Below are 25,590 nucleotides of genomic sequence, written 5' to 3'. Positions count from 1 at the left end.
GGTCAGTATTAAAACACTAGAAAATATCCACCACAGAAAATACAAAATCTCCACATCTAACGAAAGACATGGAGGTTATATCTGCATCTCCAGAGATACCAGCTTGGCTGAACAATCCTTATACAGACCAAGCTGGACAAGACAAAACATGGAAAATAACTTGAACGATCAGGCCCACAGCATGTGGACTGCAAAAAACAAAGACTGAACTTATCTTTGTTGAAATGAACAGCAAGCAAGAGAGACCAGGCAGGGAAGTGAATCCTCCAGGAAACAATGGACAACTGGCACTAACTAAAGGGTAAAGCAAGACTAAATAGCCCTGTCAGAATTGCAATAATTGGACACACCTGATGAATGCTGCGATCCAAAGACAGCAGCACTACCACTTATAACCACCGGAGGGAGCCCAAGAGCAGAATTCACAACATACCTCCTCGCTGTGGGGGTCCGCCAAAAGCAGGGAGCCACTGGTGATGATATTCGGCACTGGTAGCAGCTCTAATCTCGGTGAGTCAGTGGAAGGGTAAACTGTTGTCAGAAGTATTGACTCCTCTTGTTGGATGAATATCTACCTCTAATATTTCATGTTGTTTGCGGATTAAAATGAAAACCGAACGCTCATGTGACTCACATGAGAAAAAAAAAAAAACAGAAGAAAAACGCTTTGATCCTTTGCGTTGGACTCCCATCTCATAAGCTGGGACCCTTCCGACAGATTGTTGGATTGCCATCACTGAGCGCAGCCGTCTCATGACTCATTCATAGATCACGTCTATGGAAAAATGGAATTTTATTTTCGCAGTCTGACAGGAGCTGTAATGCCATTTAAATAAAGGCAATTTAGCCTCATACGAGGTGGTATAACATTGTAATAATTGTAATTAAATATGTTTTACTGTTCCATTACATCCTAATGGGTAAGGATTGCAGCATGCTGTTATAACACTGCCATTTCATTAGGCAGCGCTATGACTTCCATTCATTACAAGTGTCACAAATACCAGAATATCACTGTTATTTCCACAAAGCTAATATGGGGTCAGATTGCTATGTATGTAATAATCTGCGAGGGCTGGTTATTACGTGAACGAATCTCGCACCTTAATCCTGCACACATGAAAGGACTGGAATACTGTATATATGGACAAGATTACAGAATACACTTCTTGGCCGGGTAGGACAGAGACGCCAGGTTTCATGTATGTATTACAGCACTTAAAGGCTGAATGCTGCATATTCTGATATGTCTGGTTTAGTACATACCTATATTCCTCATAAAATAACCATTCTGGAGCATCTTGTATTATATCTCTCACTAGTACTGTTCCTCCGTTATTCCCCTTGGAAATTTGGGAATAATTTAACATTTGGGTATCACCAGTTAGGGGGCGTGTCCCTGCCCACTTTCACACTGTCCAATTAGGGCGAGACACACCCCCTTTGTAAGCACTGATTGGACGAGGCCTTTGTCAGTAACTCCCAGCTGTCAATAATAACTGAGGAACAGCGCAAGGTAGAACTATAAGAAAAGATGCTCCAAAACTGTTATTTCATGGTGAATGCAAGAGAGGGGACCACTCCTTTTTGATTACTACTGAACAGTCCATTTAAAAGGATGTCAGTAAACTGTAAAAAGTTAAAATTTGTGACATTATATTACAATTATTTTTGTAATCAACTAATTTGTAACCGCACCACTTAGAAGGAATCTGTCAGCAGGTTTTTCCTATCCCATCTGTGAGCAGCATGATGTAGGGGCTGAGACTAATTCCACTTATGTATTACTTGCTGCGCCGCTTGCTGCAGATTTGATAAAATCACAGTTTTATCTGCTGAAGATCTAGCAGTTCTCTTTAAAGCTGAGCTCTGTATAACCCCGTCCACACCTTGATTGACAGCTTTCCGTGCTCACTGTGCATAGGCAGAAAACTGCCAATCATTGGTGGGGGCAGCGTTATATAGAACTCATGGACATGGAGGACTACTTGGAAGTAGCAGGTTTACTAGTCCTCTAGTTGTCATGCACGTGGATCGTGGATCCACTGTGCCACGTTCTGGGCTTAACCAGGAGGAACGTGGCTGACACTCAGTTACTGCCGGAGAGGCTTCAGGCTCATGTACTGATGGAGCGGCTTCAGGCTCATGTACCGCCGGAGCAGCTTCAGGCTCAGGTACTGCCAGAGCAGCTTCAGGCTCAGGTACCTCCAAAGCGACATCAGGCTCAGGTACCACCAGAGCGTCTTCAGGCTCAGGTACCACCAGAGTGTCTTCAGGCTCAGGTACCACCGGAGAGGCTTCAGGCTCAGGTGCCAGCGAAGAAGCTTCAGGCTCAAGGTACCGCCGGAGAAGCTTTAGGCTTAGGTACGGCTGGAGTGCCTTCAGGTTCAGGTACCGTCCAAGCAGCTTCATGCTCAGGTACCACCGGAGCGGCTTCAGGCTCAGGTGCCAACGGAGAAGCTTCAGGCTTAGGTATTGCTGCACAGCCCTCAGGTTCCGCTGGAGTGCCTTCAGGATCAAGTACCGCCGGAGCAGCTTCCGGCTCAGGTACCGCCAGAGCAGCTTCAGGCTCAGGCACCGTCAAAGCAGCTTCAGGCTCAGGTACTGCCCAAGCGGCTTCAGGCTCAGGTACTGCCAAAGCGGCTTCAGGCTCAGGTACCGCCGGAGCAGCTTCAGGCTCAGGTACCTCCAAAGCGACATCAGGCTCAAGTACCACCAGAGCATCTTCAGGTTCAGGTACTACCAGAGAGGCTTCAAGCTCAGGTGCCAGCGGAGAAGCTTCAGGCTCAGGTGCCAGCGGAGAAGCTTCAGGCTCAGGTTCCGCTGGAGAGCCTTCAGGTTCAGGTTCCGCCGGAGCGGCTTTAGGCTCAGGCACCGTCAAAGCAGCTTCAGGCTCAGGTACTGCCAAAGCGGCTTCAGGCTCAGGTACCCTCAGAGCGTCTTCAGGCTCAGGCACCTCCAAAGCAGATTCAAGCGGAGGTACTGCCAAAGCAGCTTCAGTTTCAGACAACACGGGTCTCAGGAACAGGATCTGATTCAGACATCAAGGATTTCAGGGACAGTTTCTTGGTCAGACAACACAGGAGGACCTGGCATCTGACTAGTTGCACAACACTAACTATCCAAAGTTAGTTATACTTGATGTCTTCCAGCTATTGTGAATCGCACAGATCACGCTTTTTTTTTGCAGTTGCGCAGTGCATTCGGCTCTTGCGCCTGCGCATTATGCTTTGCCCAACTGTGGGTATAGCATACAGCACAGCATGCGCGGTGATGTGCTGTATGCTATGCCCACAGTTGGGCAAAGCATAATACGCAGGCGCAAGGGCCGAATGCACTGCGCAACTGCAAAAAAAGAGCGCGATCTGTGCGATTCACAGATCGAATTTACGTCAGACACGCCGAGGAGCAGGGGGGAGAAACAGTGATTTAACCACGCCCATTTGACCAGACCAGCGTGATTGACAGGCGAAAACGGCGACTTTAGTAAGGTATTTTGGCAGCATAGGTGGGGAATCAGGGGACAAAAAATACACTATTGTAAAGCACAGCTCAGGCCCTATTTAACGGTATTTTTATCTCATATTGAAAAAACGGGGTGACAGGTTCCCTTTAAGAATCCAGTAACTATGTAGCAATAACTGGAGAACCACAGTAATGGTTCCTTACATGTGAAATCCAATGATCTTCATACTATAGGATGGTAACTGCCCATAGCTACAATGACATAAGGACCTTGCAGCTTACTTCATGCGTTTCTAAAGACAATTCTGCATTCTATATAGTTTTTTTGCATCTGTTTTCCAAAAATCACAACGATTACTGCCAGTCATTACGGCTCACAGAGTTGTAATCATATGAAATCAAAAGTTGTACTAGATGCATGACTGGGGCAGACTGACCTGTCAAGAGTCAGTGAAAGCAACATGGAATTAAAGAGGACCTGTCGCTTGCTCAAAAAAAAATAGTTAAATACCTTATAAAAGATCCCTGAGCTCCCCTGATACTGCAGCTTTATTTGTTTTGATTTGTGTTGCTCCATTACAGAGATATTCACATTTGTTTCTTCTGGAGTGCAGTATGTGAAATCTGTGCCTTGCAGTCCAACAGGGTGTTTCTTCAGAGTCTTCTCTAAGGGTGTGACCTTTCACTCCTCCCTCCCAGTAGCTGCCAATCACAGCTCACTAGCTGACCAAAAAGTCTAGCAGTCTCCGACTTTGCTGAGCTGTGATTGGCAGCATCTAGTAGGGCGCGGTGAAAGTGCACGGCCCCAGAGAAGACTGAAGAAACATCCGGTGGATGTCCAAACAGAGATTTCACATAGTGCGCTCCAGAAGAAACAAATGTGAATATTTCTTAAATGGAGTGTAGCAGCGCAAAACGGAAAAGAGGGTCAGAATCAGGGAAACTCGGGGACTTTTTTTTTTAACAAATTATTTAATTTTTTTGAGCAATTGATGGGTTCTTTTTAAAAGGGGTTGTCTTATGTTAGGCTACTTTCACATTAGCGTTTCCCTGATCTGCGGCAGGCTGCGGCCTTCCTCCGTGAAGCCCCGCCCCCGGCCGCACCTCCGCTGCTAGCTCCGCCTACTTCAGCATGCGGCCCGCATGCGACCTCCGTACCTATCTTTAACATTAGGTACGCAGGTCGTGCGGCTGTATGCAGATGCTGCCGCATGCGTCGTTTTGACGAGGCGGAAAAAAAAAATGCTACAGGCTGCGTCCTACGCTGGTCGCCGCAGCGTCAAAACGACGCATGCGGCAGCATCTGCATGCAGAAGTAGGCGGAGCTATAGGCGGAGGTGCGGCCGGGGGCGGGGCTTCATGGAGGAAGTCCACAGCCTGCCGCACATCAGGGAAACGCTAATGTGAAAGTAGCCTTAGAAAAAATAGCCAAAACCAGCATGACACCTGTCTAAAAGCTGGCTATGGTATTGACACTAGGTTCAATTAATTTTAAATATGGTTAACCTGCTATACCAGACACAACCCACAGACCGGTGTGGCGCTGTTTCTCTAATTATGTGCATCCCTGTGAATATTTCTCATTTTATTTTGCTTTGTGGGATTATTCCTCATTATCTTTGGGTATTATTGTGGAGGTAAATGATCAGTAATGGTTATAATAACGTCATCTCTCCTATGCGCCTTTAATATTTCCACTGGCATTAGAGAAGAAGTCTTGACACGCGCCAGGCTTACATTAATTGAAGCTTCTTCTAGGCGGCTGATGGCCTTTTAGTGAAACATATTTCTGTCATTTTAGCGTTGCACGGAGCCCAGACAAGAGCCCGGAGGAGGCTGTCACCCTGCGCAAGGTTTTTAAGCCCAATAGCGGAAAAGATGGTACATTATGAACTAATTATGCCGGGTACTGGCTTTTTTTATGGCAATTTAATGGCCCCAAGCAGCCAAAATCTGAAAACTAATCTACTGAGGTCACCGAGTCGCCACTGCCAGTCATATGCCATGAGCACGGAGATATTTACCAGTGTGCCACTTACATAACCGCAGTACATCCGACGTACTCATTTTAGGCCAGTAGAAGAATTTTTGCAAAGTGTTGGCATATCCCTGGGATATGAATGGGAGGGGATAAAAAATGGTATTGCTGTTTCACAGTTTTTTGCTGGACAGCGGTATGCCGGCCACTAATTGCAATGTGGCTAACAGCAGTGCCCGACACTGTCGGGAGAGGGGTTTTCTCATCAATATAAAGAGTTAAAATTGCAAAGTACATGAAAAAACAAGCAACTTTGTCATTTACCTCCTATTAAAAAAAAGTGAACAGTTTGGGCCAATGACTCATCCATGCACGGTATGAAATGTAAATCATTCAGCAACGTTATCTTAAGAAATACCGTTTAGTGTCCCGATAGCTTTATTACCGGTCTGCAATGCTGCTGGCATTGTGTAGCATGAGATAGATCTGGTACATATAAAAATTTAAAGGGGTACCCCCATGTTAAAAAGTTCTGGGCATATTACTAGCATATGCAAGCCTTTATTATTAGTGGGGGGGTCTGACTTCTGAGACTTTCACTGATCATGAGAATGACAGATCTCCAGTCCTGGTGCAGAACTGTGTTCTCTAAGTACTGTGTCCTCTCTCCCGACTGTGTCGGGCACTGCTGTTAGCTCCCCAAATAGGTCTCCTGGATAGAATCAGCATTAATTACTAAAAGAAAATAAACTGTATCCTGCTTTACCACTTGTGGGCCACCCATAGACTTCAAACATCTGGGTGGTTTGCGTTCAATTTTGCAATGACATTCTACAATTACATTGCATAGTGAAACAATTGCAGGCAATCGACAGCTGTGGGGGCAGGGAATCCACTGTCAGACACGGCCGAGCTCCCCATGGAAGGCAGAGAGGGTTTATTACAGTTTTTCCTTTCCTGATCACTTGATACCCAGCTCTGAACAAGTGTCATATATACAGTATAGGAAACACTAACAGTGCTTCCTTCTCCAGACCCCGCAGTCGTGTTTTTGTCAGATCTATGGAGGAATCAGGAGCTGCTGAGTTCTAGGAGAGTCAATCAGGTCTGCAGTTCACCCAGGAAGCTGAAACTCTACTATAACTGGGGCTAATATACTAGTCCAAGTTACAGGGAAAATTAGATTAAAAATAAAATAAAGTATAACTTTATGGAGGCACAATATGTGAAGTAAATGACAATTAATAAAAAGCAGGCAAAAAAAATAGTCACTGATAACTCAGATCACTGTTACCAGCTAGGACCCCATTGAAAAAAATACGTATCTGATATACTGTATAAAAAAAAAAATTGACAAAAAGGGGAACACATTTTTTAATGGATTTTTGTGGCCCATTGTGGTTGTTGTAAACTTTTTTTTATAAAAGTAAAAAAAGAACATAAAAAATAATCCCCGTGTATCACAGCAAAAAAAAAAAAAAAAAAGAATGAGAAAGAAAATTGAAGTTTTTTTAAGCCACAAAAAAACCCCAGAAAATGTGCCTGGTCAGGAACTATAAACTGATTATAAACTAGACTGATAATATACAATGCGTTAGAGTTCAGTATTGCTATAGTAATTCATGATCTTTATGAGCATCAGCTCGTCAGGTCATCCACTGTTATCAGGGTTTTTGATTTTTTTTATGATTTTGCATTTCTTACACCCTACAGTACACTAGATGAAGTCTGATGGAGGCATCAAACTGGGCTGCACTTCCTTTTCTGGCCACCAGGGGGAGGAAACAGAAAGAGAATAAAACCAGACAGGAAAGAAAGCAGAGGGCAGTAGGCAGGCAAGGAGCAAGCAGTAAGGATCATGTAGGGTGCCATAAGGGGCTGGGAAATGAAGACTACATGTTATAGATTATGTTCAAAACAATGTTCATCAGGCAACATTTATATATACGGGCTAAGTAGACTGCAATTATAAGTTGTCCTCCCACATATAATCAAATAATAATCGTACTATCATAATAAAGTCTACATTTGTATTCAGCAATATTAATAAAAAACAACAATTCCTATAGTCATATGGAGGATTTATAGGGAAACTCAAACACAAAGCAGCAGATCATATGTGTAATATCTGAGCAGTGCACACTCATAATACAGTGCAAGCATGTTAGAAAAGTGCGCGGGTGCATCACAATGCTGTGTAATGGCCCGAAGAGCACATCACGGAGCACATCGCAGAGCACCTCGCGGAGCACATCACGGAGCACGTCGCAGAGCATATCACAGAGCACATCGCAGAGCACATCGCGGAGCACATTGCGGAGCACCTCGCAGAGCACATCGCAGAGCACATCGCGGAGCACCTCACGGAGCACATCGCAGAGCACATCGCAGAGCACATCGCGGAGCACATCGCGGAGCACATTGCGGAGCACCTCGCAGAGCACATCGCAGAGCACATCGCGGAGCACATTGCGGAGCACCTCGCAGAGCACATCGCAGAGCACATCGCGGAGCACCTCACGGAGCACATCGCAGAGCACATCGCAGAGCACATCGCGGAGCACATCGCGGAGCACATTGCGGAGCACCTCGCAGAGCACATCGCAGAGCACATCGCGGAGCACCTCACGGAGCACATCGCAGAGCACATCGCAGAGCATAACGCAGAGCATATCGCGGAGCACATTGCGGAGCACCTCGCAGAGCACCTCGCAGAGCACATCGCGGAGCACCTCACGGAGCACGTCGCAGAGCACATCGCAGAGCGCATAACGCAGAGCATATCGCGGAGCACATTGCGGAGCACCTCGCAGAGCACATCGCAGAGCACATCGCGGAGCACCTCACGGAGCACATCACGGAGCACGTCGCAGAGCATATCACAGAGCACATCGCAGAGCATAACGCAGAGCATATCGCGGAGCACATTGCGGAGCACCTCGCAGAGCACATCGCAGAGCACATCGCGGAGCACCTCACGGAGCACGTCGCAGAGCATATCGCAGAGCACATCGCAGAGCATAACGCAGAGCATATCGCGGAGCACATTGCGGAGCACCTCGCAGAGCACATCGCAGAGCACATCGCGGAGCACCTCACGGAGCACGTCGCAGAGCATATCGAAGAGCACATCGCAGAGCATAACGCAGAGCATATCGCGGAGCACATTGCGGAGCACCTCGCAGAGCACATGGCAAAACACAGGGTCTGCACTAGAGAGTAGGGGCTAACGCATCATCACCGTTCTGACCCACAATGTGCAATTCAGGAGAGTGTCATGTGGCCTCCACAACAATACTGCCCTGGAGTCTCTTATTTCTGCACATGCTAATTAAAAATGTGCGCACTCCACGGTGCCAACTAACTAATTAGGGTGTTAGAGCATTCGGCTCTTTTGTTGGGTGATTGCTGACATGTTTGCACCTAAGAACGCTCATCTGCGCTGCTGCTGTTTATAAATCTGGAAGCTACACACTCTGTATGTTACACACATGGCATGTTACACACATACACACACATCCATCATGTCCCATATACAAGTGTTACACACATTGCATGTTACACAGAAAGTACATATTACACACATACACACACTGCATGTTACACTAATGGCTTGTTAAGGCCCCGTCTCACTACGATTTACCAACGATCACGACCAGCGATATGACCTGGCCGTGATCGTTGGTAAGTCGCTGTGTGGTCGCTGGGGAGCTGTCACACAGACCGCTCTCCCCAGCGACCAACGATCAGGGGAACGACTTCGGCATCGTTGAAACTGTCTTCAACGATGCCGAAGTCCCCCTGCAGCACCCGGGTAACCAGGGTAAACATCGGGTTACTAAGCGCAGGGCCGCGCTTAGTAACCCGATGTTTACCCTGGTTACCAAAAAAAACAAACACTACATACTCGCCTTTCGGTGTCCAGGTCCCTTGCCGTCTGGGTAGATGCTAGAGTGTATGGTAGATGCTAGAGTGTATGGGCTCCTTCCAGGTGTGACGTCATTTCCGGGGGCGTGTCATATCGGGAGGGGGCGTGTTCTCCAAGGCGGCAAAGGAAAGCAGCATGACAGCTTGTGGACGCCATGGAGGTCAGTGGTTTCAGGGTGAAAAATGCTACTTGCCGCTCGCTATTCGCTATTGGGGGGAGGCCCTGTGGTGGTCGACCTACTTGTCTGTGTGGGGAGTGACCCGTGGTGGGATTTTGGGGGGTGTTGCTGGCTATTGTGGGGGACCCCTGTGGTGTGGTTTTGGGGGGCTCCGCTGCTGCTGGCTATTGTGGGGGTTCCCTGCGGTGGGATTTTGGGGGGCTCTGCTGCTGCTGGCTATTGTGGGGGATCCCTGCGGTGGGATTTTGGGGGGCTCCGCTGCTGCTGGCTATTGTGGGGGACCCCTGTGGTGGGATTTTGGGGGGCTCTGCTGCTGCTGGCTATTGTGGGGGACCCCTGTGGTGGGATTTTGGGGGGCTCTGCTGCTGGCTATTGTGGGGGATCCCTGCGGTGGGATTTTGGGGGGCTCCGCTGCTGCTGGCTATTGTGGGGGACCGCTGTGGTGTGGTTTTGGGGGGCTCCGCTGATGCTGGCTATTGTGGGGGACCCCTGTGGTGGGATTTTGGTGGGCTCCGCTGCTGTTGGCTATTGTGGGGGACCCCTGCGGTGGGATTTTGGTGGGCTCTGCTGCTGCTGGCTACTGTGGGGGACCGCTGCGGTGTGGTTTTGGGGGGCTCCGCTGCTGCTGGCTATTGTGGGGGGACCCCTGTGGTGGGGTTTTGGTGGGCTCCGCTGCTGCTGGCTATTGTGGGGGACCCCTGTGGTGGGATTTTGGTGGGCTCCGCTGCTGCTGGCTATTGTGGGGGACCGCTGCGGTGTGGTTTTGGGGGGCTACGCTGCTGCTGGCTATTGTGGGGGACCGCTGCGGTGTGGTTTTGGGGGGCTCCGCTGCTGCTGGCTATTGTGGGGGACCGCTGCAGTTTTGGTGGGCTCCGCTGATGCTGGCTATTGTGGGGGACCCCTGCGGTGGGATTTTGGTGGGCTCTGCTGCTGTTGGCTATTGTGGGGGACTGCTGCGGTGTGGTTTTGGGGGGCTCCGCTGCTGCTGGCTATTGTGGGGGGACCCCTGTGGTGGGGTTTTGGTGGGCTCCGCTGCTGCTGGCTATTGTGGGGGATCCCTGCTGTGGGATTTTGGGGGGCTCCGCTGCTGCTGGCTATTGTGGGGGACCCCTGCAGTGGCATTTTGGGGGGCTCCACTGCTGCTGGCTATTGTGGGGGACCGCTGCGGTGTGGTTTTGGGGGGCTCCGCTGCTGCTGGCTATTGTGGGGGTTCCCTGCGGTGGGATTTTGGGGGGCTCTGCTGCTGCTGGCTATTGTGGGGGATCCCTGCGGTGGGATTTTGGGGGGCTCCGCTGCTGCTGGCTATTGTGGGGGACCCCTGTGGTGGGATTTTGGGGGGCTCTGCTGCTGCTGGCTATTGTGGGGGACCCCTGTGGTGGGATTTTGGGGGGCTCTGCTGCTGGCTATTGTGGGGGATCCCTGCGGTGGGATTTTGGGGGGCTCCGCTGCTGCTGGCTATTGTGGGGGACCGCTGTGGTGTGGTTTTGGGGGGCTCCGCTGATGCTGGCTATTGTGGGGGACCCCTGTGGTGGGATTTTGGTGGGCTCCGCTGCTGTTGGCTATTGTGGGGGACCCCTGCGGTGGGATTTTGGTGGGCTCTGCTGCTGCTGGCTACTGTGGGGGACCGCTGCGGTGTGGTTTTGGGGGGCTCCGCTGCTGCTGGCTATTGTGGGGGGACCCCTGTGGTGGGGTTTTGGTGGGCTCCGCTGCTGCTGGCTATTGTGGGGGACCCCTGTGGTGGGATTTTGGTGGGCTCCGCTGCTGCTGGCTATTGTGGGGGACCGCTGCGGTGTGGTTTTGGGGGGCTACGCTGCTGCTGGCTATTGTGGGGGACCGCTGCGGTGTGGTTTTGGGGGGCTCCGCTGCTGCTGGCTATTGTGGGGGACCGCTGCAGTTTTGGTGGGCTCCGCTGATGCTGGCTATTGTGGGGGACCCCTGCGGTGGGATTTTGGTGGGCTCTGCTGCTGTTGGCTATTGTGGGGGACTGCTGCGGTGTGGTTTTGGGGGGCTCCGCTGCTGCTGGCTATTGTGGGGGGACCCCTGTGGTGGGGTTTTGGTGGGCTCCGCTGCTGCTGGCTATTGTGGGGGATCCCTGCTGTGGGATTTTGGGGGGCTCCGCTGCTGCTGGCTATTGTGGGGGACCCCTGCAGTGGCATTTTGGGGGGCTCCACTGCTGCTGGCTATTGTGGGGGACCGCTGCGGTGTGGTTTTGGGGGGCTCCGCTGCTGCTGGCTATTGTGGGGACCCCTGTGGTGGGGTTTTGGTGGGCTCCGCTGCTGCTGGCTATTGTGGGGGACCCCTGTGGTGGGATTTTGGTGGGCTCCGCTGCTGCTGGCTATTGTGGGGGACCCCTGCGGTGGGATTTTGGTGGGCTCCGCTGCTGCTGGCTATTGTGGGGGACCCCTGTGGTGGGATTTTGGGGGGCTCCGCTGCTGCTGGCTATTGTGGGGGACCGCTGCTGTGTGGTTTTGGGGGGCTCCGCTGCTGCTGGCTATTGTGGGGGACCGCTGCAGTTTTGGTGGGCTCCGCTGATGCTGGCTATTGTGGGGGACCCCTGTGGTGGGATTTTGGTGGGCTCCGCTGCTGCTGGCTATTGTGGGGGACCCCTGCGATGGGATTTTGGTGGGCTCTGCTGCTGCTGGCTATTGTGGGGGACCGCTGCGGTGTGGTTTTGGGGGGCTCCGCTGCTGCTGGCTATTGTGGGGGGACCCCTGTGGTGGAGTTTTGGTGGGCTCCGCTGCTGCTGGCTATTGTGGGGGACCCCTGCGGTGGGATTTTGGTGGGCTCTGCTGCTGCTGGCTATTGTGGGGGACCGCTGCGGTGTGGTTTTGGGGGGCTCCGCTGCTGCTGGCTATTGTGGGGGGACCCCTGTGGTGGGGTTTTGGTGGGCTCCGCTGCTGCTGGCTATTGTGGGGGACCCCTGTGGTGGGATTTTGGTGGGCTCCGCTGCTGCTGGCTATTGTGGGGGACCCCTGCGGTGGGATTTTGGGGGGCTCCGCTGCTGCTGGCTATTGTGGGGGACCGCTGCTGTGTGGTTTTGGGGGGCTCCGCTGCTGCTGGCTATTGTGGGGGACCGCTGCAGTTTTGGTGGGCTCCGCTGCTGCTGGCTATTGTGGGGGACACCTGTGGTGGGATTTTGGTGGGCTCCGCTGCTGCTGGCTATTGTGGGGGACCCCTGCGGTGGGATTTTGGTGGGCTCTGCTGCTGCTGGCTATTGTGGGGGACCGCTGCGGTGTGGTTTTGGGGGCTCCGCTGCTGCTGGCTATTGTGGGGGGACCCCTGTGGTGGGGTTTTGGTGGGCTCCGCTGCTGCTGGCTATTGTGGGGGACCCCTGCGGTGGGATTTTGGTGGGCTCTGCTGCTGCTGGCTATTGTGGGGGACCGCTGCGGTGTGGTTTTGGGGGGCTCCGCTGCTGCTGGCTATTGTGGGGGGACCCCTGTGGTGGGGTTTTGGTGGGCTCCGCTGCTGCTGGCTATTGTGGGGGACCCCTGTGGTGGGATTTTGGTGGGCTCCGCTGCTGCTGGCTATTGTGGGGGATCCCTGCTGTGGGATTTTGGGGGGCTCCGCTGCTGCTGGCTATTGTGGGGGACCCCTGCGGTGGCATTTTGGGGGCTCCGCTGCTGCTGGCTATTGTGGGGGACCGCTGCGGTGTGGTTTTGGGGGGCTCCGCTGCTGCTGGCTATTGTGGGGGACCGCTGCGGTGTGGTTATGGGGGGCTCCGCTGCTGCTGGCTATTGTGGGGGACCGCTGCGGTGTGGTTTTGGGGGGCTCCGCTGCTGCTGGCTATTGTGGGGGACCGCTGCAGTTTTGGTGGGCTCCGCTGATGCTGGCTATTGTGGGGGACCCCTGTGGTGGGATTTTGGTGGGCTCCGCTGCTGCTGGCTATTGTGGGGGACCCCTGCGGTGGGATTTTGGTGGGCTCTGCTGCTGTTGGCTATTGTGGGGGACTGCTGCGGTGTGGTTTTGGGGGGCTCCGCTGCTGCTGGCTATTGTGGGGGGACCCCTGTGGTGGGGTTTTGGTGGGCTCCGCTGCTGCTGGCTATTTTGGGGGGACCCCTGTGGTGGGGTTTTGGTGGGCTCCGCTGCTGCTGGCTATTGTGGAGGGACCCCTGCGGTGGGATTTTGGTGGGCTCCGCTGCTGCTGGCTATTGTGGGGGACCCCTGTGGTGTGGTTTTGGGGGGTTCCGCTGCTGGCTATTGTGGGGGACCCCTGTGGTAGGGTTTTGGTGGGCTCCGCTGCTGCTGGCTATTGTGGAGGACCCCTGTGGTGGGGTTTTGGTGGGCTCCGCTGCTGCTGGCTATTGTGGGGGACCCCTGTGGTGGGGTTTTGGTGGGCTCCGCTGCTGCTGGCTATTGTGGGGGACCGCTGCTGTGTGGTTTTGGGGGGCTCCGCTGCTGCTGGCTATTGTGGGGGACCGCTGCAGTTTTGGTGGGCTCCGCTGATGCTGGCTATTGTGGGGGACCCCTGTGGTGGGATTTTGGTGGGCTCCGCTGCTGCTGGCTATTGTGGGGGACCCCTGTGGTGTGGTTTTGGTGGGCTCCGCTGCTGCTGGCTATTGTGGGGGACCCCTGTGGTGGGGTTTTGGTGGGCTCCGCTGCTGCTGGCTATTGTGGGGGACCCCTGTGGTGGGGTTTTGGTGGGCTCCGCTGCTGCTGGCTATTGTGGGGGACCCCTGTGGTGGGGTTTTAGTGGGCTCCGCTGCTGATGGCTATTGTGGGGGACCCCTGTGGTGGGATTTTGGTGGGCTCCGCTGCTGCTGGCTATTGTGGGGGATCCCTGCTGTGGGATTTTGGGGGGCTCCGCTGCTGCTGGCTATTGTGGGGGACCCCTGTGGTGGGGTTTTGGTGGGCTCCGCTGCTGCTGGCTATTGTGGGGGACCCCTGTGGTGGGGTTTTAGTGGGCTCCGCTGCTGATGGCTATTGTGGGGGACCCCTGTGGTGGGATTTTGGTGGGCTCCGCTGCTGCTGGCTATTGTGGGGGATCCCTGCTGTGGGATTTTGGGGGGCTCCGCTGCTGCTGGCTATTGTGGGGGACCCCTGCGGTGGGATTTTGGGGGGCTCTGCTGCTGCTGGCTATTGTGGGGGACTCCTGCGGTGGGATTTTGGGAGGCTCCGCTGCTGCTGGCTATTGTGGGGGACCGCTGCTGTGTGGTTTTGGGGGGCTCCGCTGCTGCTGGCTATTGTGGGGGATCCCTGCTGTGGGATTTTGGGGGGCTCCGCTGCTGCTGGCTATTGTGGGGGACCCCTGCGGTGGGATTTTGGGGGGCTCTGCTGCTGCTGGCTATTGTGGGGGACTCCTGCGGTGGGATTTTGGGAGGCTCCGCTGCTGCTGGCTATTGTGGGGGACCCCTGTGGTGGGCTTTTGGGGGGACCTGCTGCTGCTTGCTATTGTGGGATTTTGTGGGGGGGGACTGCTGCTGGCTGTTGTGGTGGACTTCTGTGGTAGGCAACCTGCTTTTGTGAGGGGGGCTGCAGGCTATTGGGGGACCCCTGACCTGCTTGTGGGGGGGGGGGGGCGACCTGCTGCATGCAATTGGGGGTGACCCATTTTAGTGGGGGGGTGACCTGCTTGTGGGGGGGGGGACCTGCTGCTGGCAATTGGGGGGACCCCTGTGGTGGGATTTAGGGGTGACCTGCTTATGGGGAGACTTGTTTGGGGTGAGAGACCTGCTGCTGGCTATTGGGGTGACCCCTGTGGTGTGATTTGGGGGCGACCTGCACCTTTTAGTGAGGGTGACCTGCTTATGGTTGGGTTTGGGGAGGCGACCTGCTTGTTGCGGGACCCCTTTTAGTGGGGGCGACCTGCTTGTGGAGGGGTGACCTGCTGATGGCTATTGATGGGCCCCTGTGGTGGGGTTTGGAGGTGACGTGCTGCTTACGGGGTGGACCCCTTTTAGTGGGGGCGACCTGCTGCTGGCTATTGGGGAGACCCTGGTGATGGGGTATGACGGCGACATGCTTGTGGTCGGGTTTTGGGAGGGCGTGACCTGCTGTCTATTGGGGGGGACCCTTGTGGTGGATGTGGGGGGAGACCTGCTGCAAGCTATTGGGGGACCCCTGTGGTGGGATGCGGGGGTGACCTGCATGTGAGGGGTGACCTGCTGCAGGCTATTTGGGGGACCCCTGTGGTGAGATTTGAGGGCGACCTGCTTGTTGTTGAATGTGGGGAGGTGACCTGCTTGTCATTGAATGTGGGGAGGCGACCTGCTTGTCATTGAATGTGGGGAGGCGACCTGCTTGTCGTTGAATGTGGGGAGGCGACCTGCTTGTCGTTGAATGTGGGGAGGCGACCTGCTTGTCGTTGAATGTGGGGAGGCGACCTGCTTGTCGTTGAATGTGGGGAGGCGACCTGCTTGTCGTTGAATGTGGGGAGGCGACCTGCTTGTCGTTGAATGTGGGGAGGCGACCTGCTTGTCGTTGAATGTGGGGAGGCGACCTGCTTGTCGTTGAATGTGGGGAGGCGACCTGCTTGTCGTTGAATGTGGGGAGGCGACCTGCTTGTCGTTGAATGTGGGGAGGCGACCTGCTTGTCGTTGAATGTGGGGAGGCGACCTGCTTGTCGTTGAATGTGGGGAGGCGACCTGCTTGTCGTTGAATGTGGGGAGGCGACCTGCTTGTCGTTGAATGTGGGGAGGCGACCTGCTTGTCGTTGAATGTGGGGAGGCGACCTGCTTGTCGTTGAATGTGGGGAGGCGACCTGCTTGTCGTTGAATGTGGGGAGGCGACCTGCTTGTCGTTGAATGTGGGGAGGCGACCTGCTTGTCGTTGAATGTGGGGAGGCGACCTGCTGCTGGCTATTGGGGGGATCCCGTGGTGGGATTTGGGGATGACCTGCTGCTTACAGATGGAACCCTTTTATTGGGGGGTGACCTGCTGCTTACTGGGGGATCCCTTTTATTGGGGGCGACCTGCTTATGGGTTGGGTTTGGGGGGGGGCTGAAGAGGGTTTAAGCTGGGTGGGGGGTGGACATCGAAGGGGGTGTGTGCTGGGTGGGGGGGTCCACGTCCGATGGGTGTTGGATGCCCGATGGGGGTTTGTGGGGGTTGGACGTCCGAAGGGGGTGTGTGCTGGGTGGGGGGGTCCACGTCCGATGGGGGTTTGTGCTCGGGAGGGGGAGTCCACGTGTGATGGGGGTTTGTGCGGGGTGGGGGGTCTGCATCTGGGGGTTTGCTGGGTGGGGGGTTCCGCGTCCGGTGGGGGTTGGACGTCCGATGGTGGTTTGTGGGGGTTGGACGTCCGATGGGTGTTGGACGTCCGATGGGGGTTTGTGGGGGTTGGACGTCCGATGAGAGTTTAAGCTGGGGTGGCGTTCGATTGGAGGGGGTGTCTGATGGGATTTATGGTTGGGGCAGGGGGCGCCATATTTGGATTTACGCTTGAGGGGAGGGAATGTCTAGTGGGCTTTGGATTTATCCTGTGGGGTCCGCTGGTTAATGTGAGGTGGATGTTCCTGACTGGGGGAGCGAGGTTATGCTGTGTGGCCATCTGGTTGATGTGGGGGGGGGGGGGCTAATGCTTCATTGGGGTACACAAAAAAAATATGAGTGTATGCTGCTTATGCTATGCAAAAAAAAAAGGTATTTCCCTGTAGAGTAGGCCACACCACCAACTGGCACGAAGCTAATCCTTTTTAGCTTAATGTCAGTAGGAGGCAGACATGGGTCTGGACCACCCAGCTCAGTTCTGACTTAGGTTTTGGGTTTTTTTTTTTATTAACGATTTTCCTTTTTCTTTTTTTTTCTTTTTTTTTTTTTTTTTTTTTCAGATACGGCTTTTGAGGGCGACAGTGGAATTGTCACTCTAATCTCCCACCTAGAATTGTCACTACCATATCATCTGTGGTGTACGAGGCAAGGCCCTAACACATCAAGAGTGTTTGTGGTTCCCCAGAGGACGGTCCACGCCACGAATCCCCCTACCCTCTGGCCCCCCCAGAGCCAGATGGAGTAGGGAGGGAAGACTAATCCGTTATGTGCCAGCCGCCGAAAGGTCTGCGTCCAGGTTATTCCATGCCCATCTTCATCATCTGTCTGTGAAGAATGATGTGTGACCTTCAGGACAGGTATATCCTACCAGGCAGTGAGGGGGCTACTTTAAAAAAAAAAAAAAAAATGGAAAGGACAGGACAAGTATGCCCTAGTTTGCCCCTGAGCAATATGGACATCTTCTGGGGAAACCTTCCTATTCATGCAGCCTCCATGTTTTCCAGAGGCTCCTGTGACCCTGCTCTTAAAATATCCAGGCTTCGGTCTAGGCCTTCTCTGGTGGCCGGTCCACACCGCCAGTGCCCTGAACAATCATGCACACCAACTTTCTAGTGTGTCCTACTCTGCACCTATCAGTTTAAGAGTACTTCGCTTCTGCAACAGAGGACTAAAGTCTGCCTCCCAAGACATCTGCTGTTCAATTTTGTTTGTTTTGGAAATGTTCTGTCCAAAAAACCGACGGGACAACTCTCCGACCCGCCAGGAAAAGATGAGACCTTCCTTTAGGCCAACCCCCTCCTGGCATCCATGAACCCACCAGCACTGGTCTGCTAGGCCTGGATCTAGCAGACTCTCTTCGACATGATGGGGCGTTCCCACCTTGGATGTTTCTCAGGGTCGGCTGCCGTGTCCTTCACAATTCAAGGCCGGTATTACGATCTCTGGTCTGGGACACCGAAACCTCAGACATCGGAGGCAGGCCTGGGGGGAACAGAGCCACATACCAAACCGACAGTCCAACCCGCATGCACCAACAGCATACTACAGTTTTACAATACTTTAGAAATGCATAAAATGAAACAAGCAAAGGCATAAAGTTATTCAATGCAAAAAAATGCAGTCTTATAAAATTGGAAATGTTTCTATATCTAATGGTAAAATGATATTTATCCAGTATTTCTATAAGTAAAAGTCTGAGATTTCTGTGGGAAATGGTCATTTGTTCCTCTTAAACCAGTTCTGAATGTAAATAAAACATTGCTCTGATGAAGTCTCCACATTGTATTTTAGCCTTTCATTTCATGCGTAGGGCAGGACAAGCTCATGATGTATCTGTGTAACACATGTAAGGTGCTATAATAACAGCCTTAGGCTGGTTTCACACCAGCGTTCGGCAGGGCTGCGGATGGCAGCCTTCTTCCTCCGTTAAGGCTACTTTCACACTAACGTCGCTTGCTGTACGTCTCAATGCGTCATTTTGGAGAAAAAACGCATCCTGCAAAGTTGCCTGCATGATGCGTTTTTTCTCCATAGACTTTCATTAGCAACACATTGGGACGGATTGCCACACGTCGCATCCATCATGCGACAGATGCGTCGTGTTTTGGCGGACCGTCGGCACAAAAAAAGTTCCATGTAACTTTTTTGTGCGTCGAGTCCGCCATTTTCGACCGCGCATGCGTGGCCGAAACTCCGCCCCCTCCTCCCCGGAACTCACAATAGGCCCCGGATGCGTTGTAAAACTGCCTCCGCTGCCCACGTTGTTCTACATAAAACACACTGTCCGTCGGGCCGACGGTTTGCGACTGCCCGTACCGACTGACTAGTGTGAAAGTAGCCTTAGCCCTGCTCACTGCCACAACTCTTCATTCAGTTCCGCCTACGTCTGCATGCGTCCTGCATACCCTATCTTTAATATTGGGTACGCAGGCCAAGCGGATGCCTCCACATGTGTTGTTTCAACGCTGCGCCGACTGCAATAAAATGCAACATGTTGCGTTCAATGCAGTTCAGCGCATCTTCAAAATGAGGCATGCCTGCGTACCCAATGTTAGATGGGGGATGCATGCAGACTTAGGCGGAGCTGAAGGAAGAGGCGCAGCAGTGGGCGGGGCTTAACGGAGGAAGAAGGCTGCCGAACGCTGGTGTGAAACCTGCCTGAGACAGGTAAGCCACCTTTGAAACAATGTTCACATGTACAAGCTCTTAGCCCCTTTGTGGCGGGGCCAATTTTTTAAAATCTGACCAGTGTCACTTTATATAGTAATAACTCTGGAATGCTTCAACATCCCATTGATTTTGAGATAATTTTTTTTTTTCGTGTTATATTAGGCTTTATGATAATGGTAAACTTGAGTTGATATGTTTTGATTTATTTTGTAAAAAATCAGAAATTTTACAAATTTTAAAAAATATAAATTTTTAATGATTTTCCCTTTAAGGCCGGAGTCACACTAGAGAGGAATACGGCCGAGTGCTATGCGAGAAAAAAATCGCATAGCACTCGAACCAATGTTAATCTCCCATCACTTTTTTTTTCACAGCCGTATATGTGCGAGTGAAATTGCAGTATGCTGTGATTTGCACCGTATATCAGCCGAGACTCGCCAATGAAAGTCTATTTGTGCAAGAAAAACTCGCACCACACGGGCCATCAGTGTGACTTGCGAGAAATACGCAACGGTGTCCTTTGAAAGGCCGACAATTCAGGTGCAGTGTACAGTAAAATCACACTGACAGGTTACAATAGAATAGACATATACACACAGTATAGGTGTATATAAAATCTAAAGAGATACACTACAGACCAAAAGTTTGGACACACCTCATTTAAAGATTTTTCTGTATTTCATGACTGAAAATTGTATATTCACACTGAAGGCATCAAAACTATGAATTAACACATGTGGAATTATATACTTAATTTCAGTTTCACACTTTTTTGTTATGTCTTATATTCTAGGTTTTTCAAAGTAGCCACCTTTTTCTTTGATGACTGCTTTTCACACTCTTGGCATTCTCTTGATGAGCTGCAAGAGGTAGTCACTGGGAATGGTTTTCACTTCACATGTGTGCCCTGTCAGGTTTAATAAGTGGGATTTCTCGCCTTATAAATGGGGTTGGGACCATCAGTTGTGTTGTGCAGAAGTCTGGTGGATACACAGCTGATAGTCCTACTGAATAGACTGTTAGCTGCTTTTTTCCTGCCATAATACAAATTCTAAGTAAAGAAAAACGAGTGGCCATCATTACTTTAAGAAATGAAGATCAGTCAGTCCGAAAAATTGGGAAAACTGAAAGTGTCCCCAAGTGCAGTGGCAAAAACCACCAAGCGCTACTTAGAAACTGGCTCACATGAGGACCGCCCCAGGAAAGGAATACCAAGAGTCACCTCTGCTTCTGAGGATAAGTTTATCCGAGTCACCAGCCTCAGAAATCGCAGGTTAACAGCAGCTCAGATTAGAGACCAGGTCAATGCCACACAGAGTTCTAGCAGCAGACACATCTCTACAACAACTGTTAGGGCTTGTTTCCATTTGCGAGAAACACATCCGTATCTCGCATGTGGAAACCAAGCTGTGGCGCCGGCACTTTGGAGCAAAGCGTGCAGCTCCATGTGTTCCTATGCGGCTGCATGCTCCGCTCTGGAGTGCCGGTGCTACAGCTTGGTTTCCACATGCGAGATACGGACGTGTTTCTCGCAAATGGAAACAAGCCCTTAAGAGGAGACTTTGTGCAGCAGGCCTTCATGGTAAAATAGCTGCTAGGAAACCACTGCTAAGGACAGGCAACAAGCAGAAGAGACTTGTTTGGGCTAAATAACGCAAGGAATGGACATTAGACCAGTGGAAACCTGTGCTTTGGTCAGATGAGTCCGAATTTTAGATCTTTGGTTCCAACCACCGTGTCTTTGTACACAGAAAAGGTGAACGGATGGACTCTAAATGCCTGGTTTCCACCGTGAAGCATGGAGGAGGAGGTGTGATGGTGTGGGGGGCTTTGCTGGTGACACTGTTGGGGATTTATTCAAAATTGAAGGCATACTGAACCAGCATGGCTACCACAGCATCTTGCAGCGACATGCTATACCATCCGGTTTGCTTTTAGTTGGACCATCATTTATTTTTCAACAGGACAATGACCCCAAACACACCTCCAGGCTGTGTAAGGGCTATTTGACCAAGAAGGAGAGTGATGGGGTGCTACGCCAGATGACCTGGCCACCACAGTCACCAGACCTGAACCCAATCGAGATGGTTTGGGGTGAGCTAGACCACAGAGTGAAGGCAAAAGGGCCAACAAGTGCTAAGCATCTCTGGGAACTCCTTCAAGATTGTTGGAAGACCATTCCCAGTGACTACCTCTTGAAGCTCATCAAGAGACTGCCAAGAGTGTGCAAAGCAGTCATCAAAGCAAAAGGTGGCTACTTTGAAAAACCTAGAATATAAGACATTTTCAGTTGCCTTACACTTTTATTAAGTATATAATTCCACATAGTTTTGATGCCTTCAGTGTGAATGTACAGTTTTCATAGTCATGAAAATACAGAAAAATCTTTAAATGAGGTGTGTCTAAACATTTGGTCTATACTGTCTGTGTGTATGTATGTATGTGTGTGTGTGTATATGTATATGTGTATATATATAATATATCACACGGACAGCGGAATAGCTGATAGTTAATTTGTCGGCTTCTGTTAAATCATTGCAGAGGCTGACAGGATAGGAGACATGGTTTACATACAGTAAACCATTGCAGAACAGTTAGACTTATATAGGTCAGTGACTAATACGGTTAGTAGTGTGTGTGTGTGTGTGTGTGTGTGTGTGTGTGTGTGTGTGTGTGTAAAATTTGGGGCCTGTATGTATTTAATAATGTTTTCACTGAAAAAACTGCTCCCGCACAATTTTCTGTGCCACAGAGGGAAAGCCAGTGACTGAGGACAGATATTATAGCCTAGAGAGGGACCATGGTTATTGCCACCCCAGAAAAGGTGCATCTGTAAGATGCGCCAATTCTGGCACTCAGCCTCTGTCTTCTCACTGCCCTGTAGCGGTGGCATATGGGGTAATAAGGGGTTAATTTCACCTTTGTATTGTAAGGTGACATTAGGCCAGCTTAGTAATGGAGAGATGTCTGATAGATGCCTCTCCATTACTAACCTGTGGGCTTGATGTTACTTGACAATAAAAAGGTGACATCAACCGCACAATTATGAACCCCTCTGCTACAGGGCAAGTGGGAAGAGCGAGGCTAAGTGCCAGAATTGGCACATCTATAAGATGCGCCATTTCTGCGACGGCTGAGAGCTGATGGTTTTTAGCCTGTGGGGCTGCCAATATCCATGGCCTCTTCACAGGCTATAAATATCAGCCTACAGCTGTCTGCCTAGCATTTGCTGGTTGGATTTTATGTCAATATTTTGTGTTCCCCTGTAAAATAGCCAGTAAAGGCTAAGCAAACAGCTGTGAGCTGATATTAATAGCCTGGGAACCTTTATGGTTATTGTTTCCTTTCCAGAATAGTAACATCAGCTGTCAGCTTTCCCACTGCTGGTTATGAAAATTATGCGGGAGCCCATGCAGGCTTTATTTTTTGAAAAATAAACATTTTGCATTTCACGCAGGTTTCTTAGTTGTTTTTTTTTACAGCATATGTAGGTTAATTATGTTAATGCTCCTACATGGGTGTGTGTGTGTCTTTAGTTAATATTAATGAGGGTATCTCGTGAAGAGTTTGAATAAGGAAATGCATCAAATTCCTTTATTTATTTATTTTTTTTAATATATCTTTATTTAGCGCTCACGATTTACAGAAACGCATCAAATCCGCATAAAAAAGTACAGAATTTCCACTGCGTTTTCTGCTAAGAGACGCACTAACCGTGCAGACATTTCCTCAAGCAAATCTGCAACGTGCGCACATAGCCTTAACCATTATGCGTCCATATTCATTAATGAGCAGAACCACGTGACCGCTGAACACAGGAAGAGCTGCCCGGAGACCATGGGACATGCAGGGACCGCGCCAGGAGCAGGTGAGTATGTGACAGCCGCCGCTTCCCCGCCGACAATGACTCGAGTATAAGCCGAGAGGGTCTCTTTCTGCCCCCAAAAATTTCGGCTTATACGCGAGTATATACGGTACAGCACTCTAGAAGGGTGTGTATAAGGCCATATAGGTGCTGGTGGTACTATATATGGGGAAAACCTGGTGACAGGTTCCCTTTAAGAAACCTATGGAACTAGGTTAAAATTAGCATTTTTTTGGATGGTGAAAAACTTGTAATTTAAATATTGATGGTGGCTGAACTGCAGGTGGTCTGTGTCGCTTCATAAGTTTAAGACCGGGGTCACACTAGCGTAGAATATGGACGAGCGCTATGTGAGAAAGCATCGCATGGCACTCGGACCAGTGTTAATCTATGGGGCAGATCACATCTGTGATTATTTTTTCATGCCAAATCAGCATACGAGAACAATCGCAGCATATATACCTGACAGGGGCCCATACAGTCTATATCTACAATAATATATACCTGACAGGAGCCCATACATTCTGATATTATCAGTAATATATACCTGACAGGGGCCCATACAGTCTATATCTACAATAATATATACCTGACAGGGGCCCATACATTCTGATATCATCACTTATATATACCTGACAGGGCCCATACATTCTGATATCACTAATATATACCTGACAGGGCCCATACATTCTGATACCATCACTAATATATACCTGACAGGGCCCATACATTCTGTATCTACAGTAATATATACCTGACAGGAGCCCATACATTCTGATATCATCACTAATATATACCTGACAGAGGCCCATACATTCTGATATCATCAGTAATATATACCTGACAGGAGCCCATACATTCTGATACCATCACTAATATATACCTGACAGGAGCCCATACATTCTGATATCATCACTAATATATACCTGACAGGGGCCCATACATTCTGATATCATCAGTAATATATACCTGACAGGAGCCCACACATTCTGATACCATCACTAATATATACCTGACAGGAGCCCATACATTCTGATATCATCACTAATATATACCTGACAGGGGCCCATGCATTCTGATATCATCACTAATATATACCTGACAGGGGCCCATACATTCTGATATCATCAGTAATATATACCTGACAGGAGCCCACACATTCTGATATCATCACTACTGTAATATATACCTCACAGAGGCCCATACATTCTGATATTATCACTAATATATATACCTGACAGGAGCCCATACATTCTGATATCATCACTAATATATACCTGACAGGAGCCCGTACATTCTGATATTATCACTAATATATACCTGACAGGAGCCCATACATTCTGATATCATCACTAATATATACCTGACAGGAGCCCATGCATTCTGATATCATCACTAATATATACCTGACAGGAGCCCATACATTCTGATATCATCACTAATATATACCTGACAGGAGCCCGTACATTCTGATATTATCACTAATATATACCTGACAGGAGCCCATACATTCTGATATTATCACTAATATATACCTGACAGGAGCCCATACATTCTGATATCATCACTAATATATACCTGACAGGAGCCCATGCATTCTGATACCATCACTAATATATATACCTGACAGGAGCCCATACATTCTGATATCATCACTAATATATACCTGACAGGAGCCCATACATTCTGATATCATCACTAATATATACCTGACAGGAGCCCATGCATTCTGATACCATCACTAATATATACCTGACAGGAGCCCATACATTCTGATATCATCACTAATATATACCTGACAGGAGCCCATACATTCTGATACCATCACTAATATATATCTGACAGGAGCCCACACATTCTGATATCATCACTACTGTAATATATACCTCACAGAGGCCCATACATTCTGATATTATCACTAATACACACCTGACAGGAGCCCACACATTCTGATACCGTCAATGATATATATATACCTGATAGGAGCCCATACATTCTGATATCATCACTTATATATACCTGACAGGAGCCCGTACAGTCTACAGTATATCTACAGTAATATATACCTGACAGGAGCCCGTACAGTCTATATCTACAATAATATATGCCTGAAAGGAGTCTGTACAGTCTATATCTACAATAATATATACCAGGAAGGAGCCCATACACTCTAGCATCTTCAGTAGTGAGCCGGCTAGAGTGTATGGGCTGCAGTCAGGGAACCAGGAAGGAGCCCATACAGTCTATATCTACAATAATATATACCTGACAGGAGCCCATACAGTCTGTATCTACAATAA

The 25,590-nt window shown here is 50.4% G+C and overlaps 1 protein-coding gene and 1 long non-coding RNA gene across 19 annotated transcripts in view; one reads left to right on the top strand and one right to left on the bottom strand.

Annotated features, from left to right (window-relative positions):
* IQSEC1 (IQ motif and Sec7 domain ArfGEF 1) overlaps window positions 1–25,590 on the bottom strand; it is a 746,975-nt gene that overhangs the window by 185,744 nt on the left and 535,641 nt on the right. The gene's annotated exons all lie outside the window — the stretch shown is intronic.
* Window positions 9,416–18,533, top strand: LOC143788677 (uncharacterized). Its single transcript, XR_013218705.1, has 2 exons — window positions 9,416–9,531; window positions 17,316–18,533. It is a non-coding gene; the product is annotated as an uncharacterized LOC143788677 (long non-coding RNA).

The sequence above is a fragment of the Ranitomeya variabilis genome, chromosome 8 (assembly GCF_051348905.1).
Source record: "Ranitomeya variabilis isolate aRanVar5 chromosome 8, aRanVar5.hap1, whole genome shotgun sequence".
Lineage (NCBI taxonomy): Eukaryota > Metazoa > Chordata > Amphibia > Anura > Dendrobatidae > Ranitomeya > Ranitomeya variabilis.
Note: the sequence above shows the minus strand (reverse complement) of the source record. Positions and strands in the feature narration are given on the sequence as shown.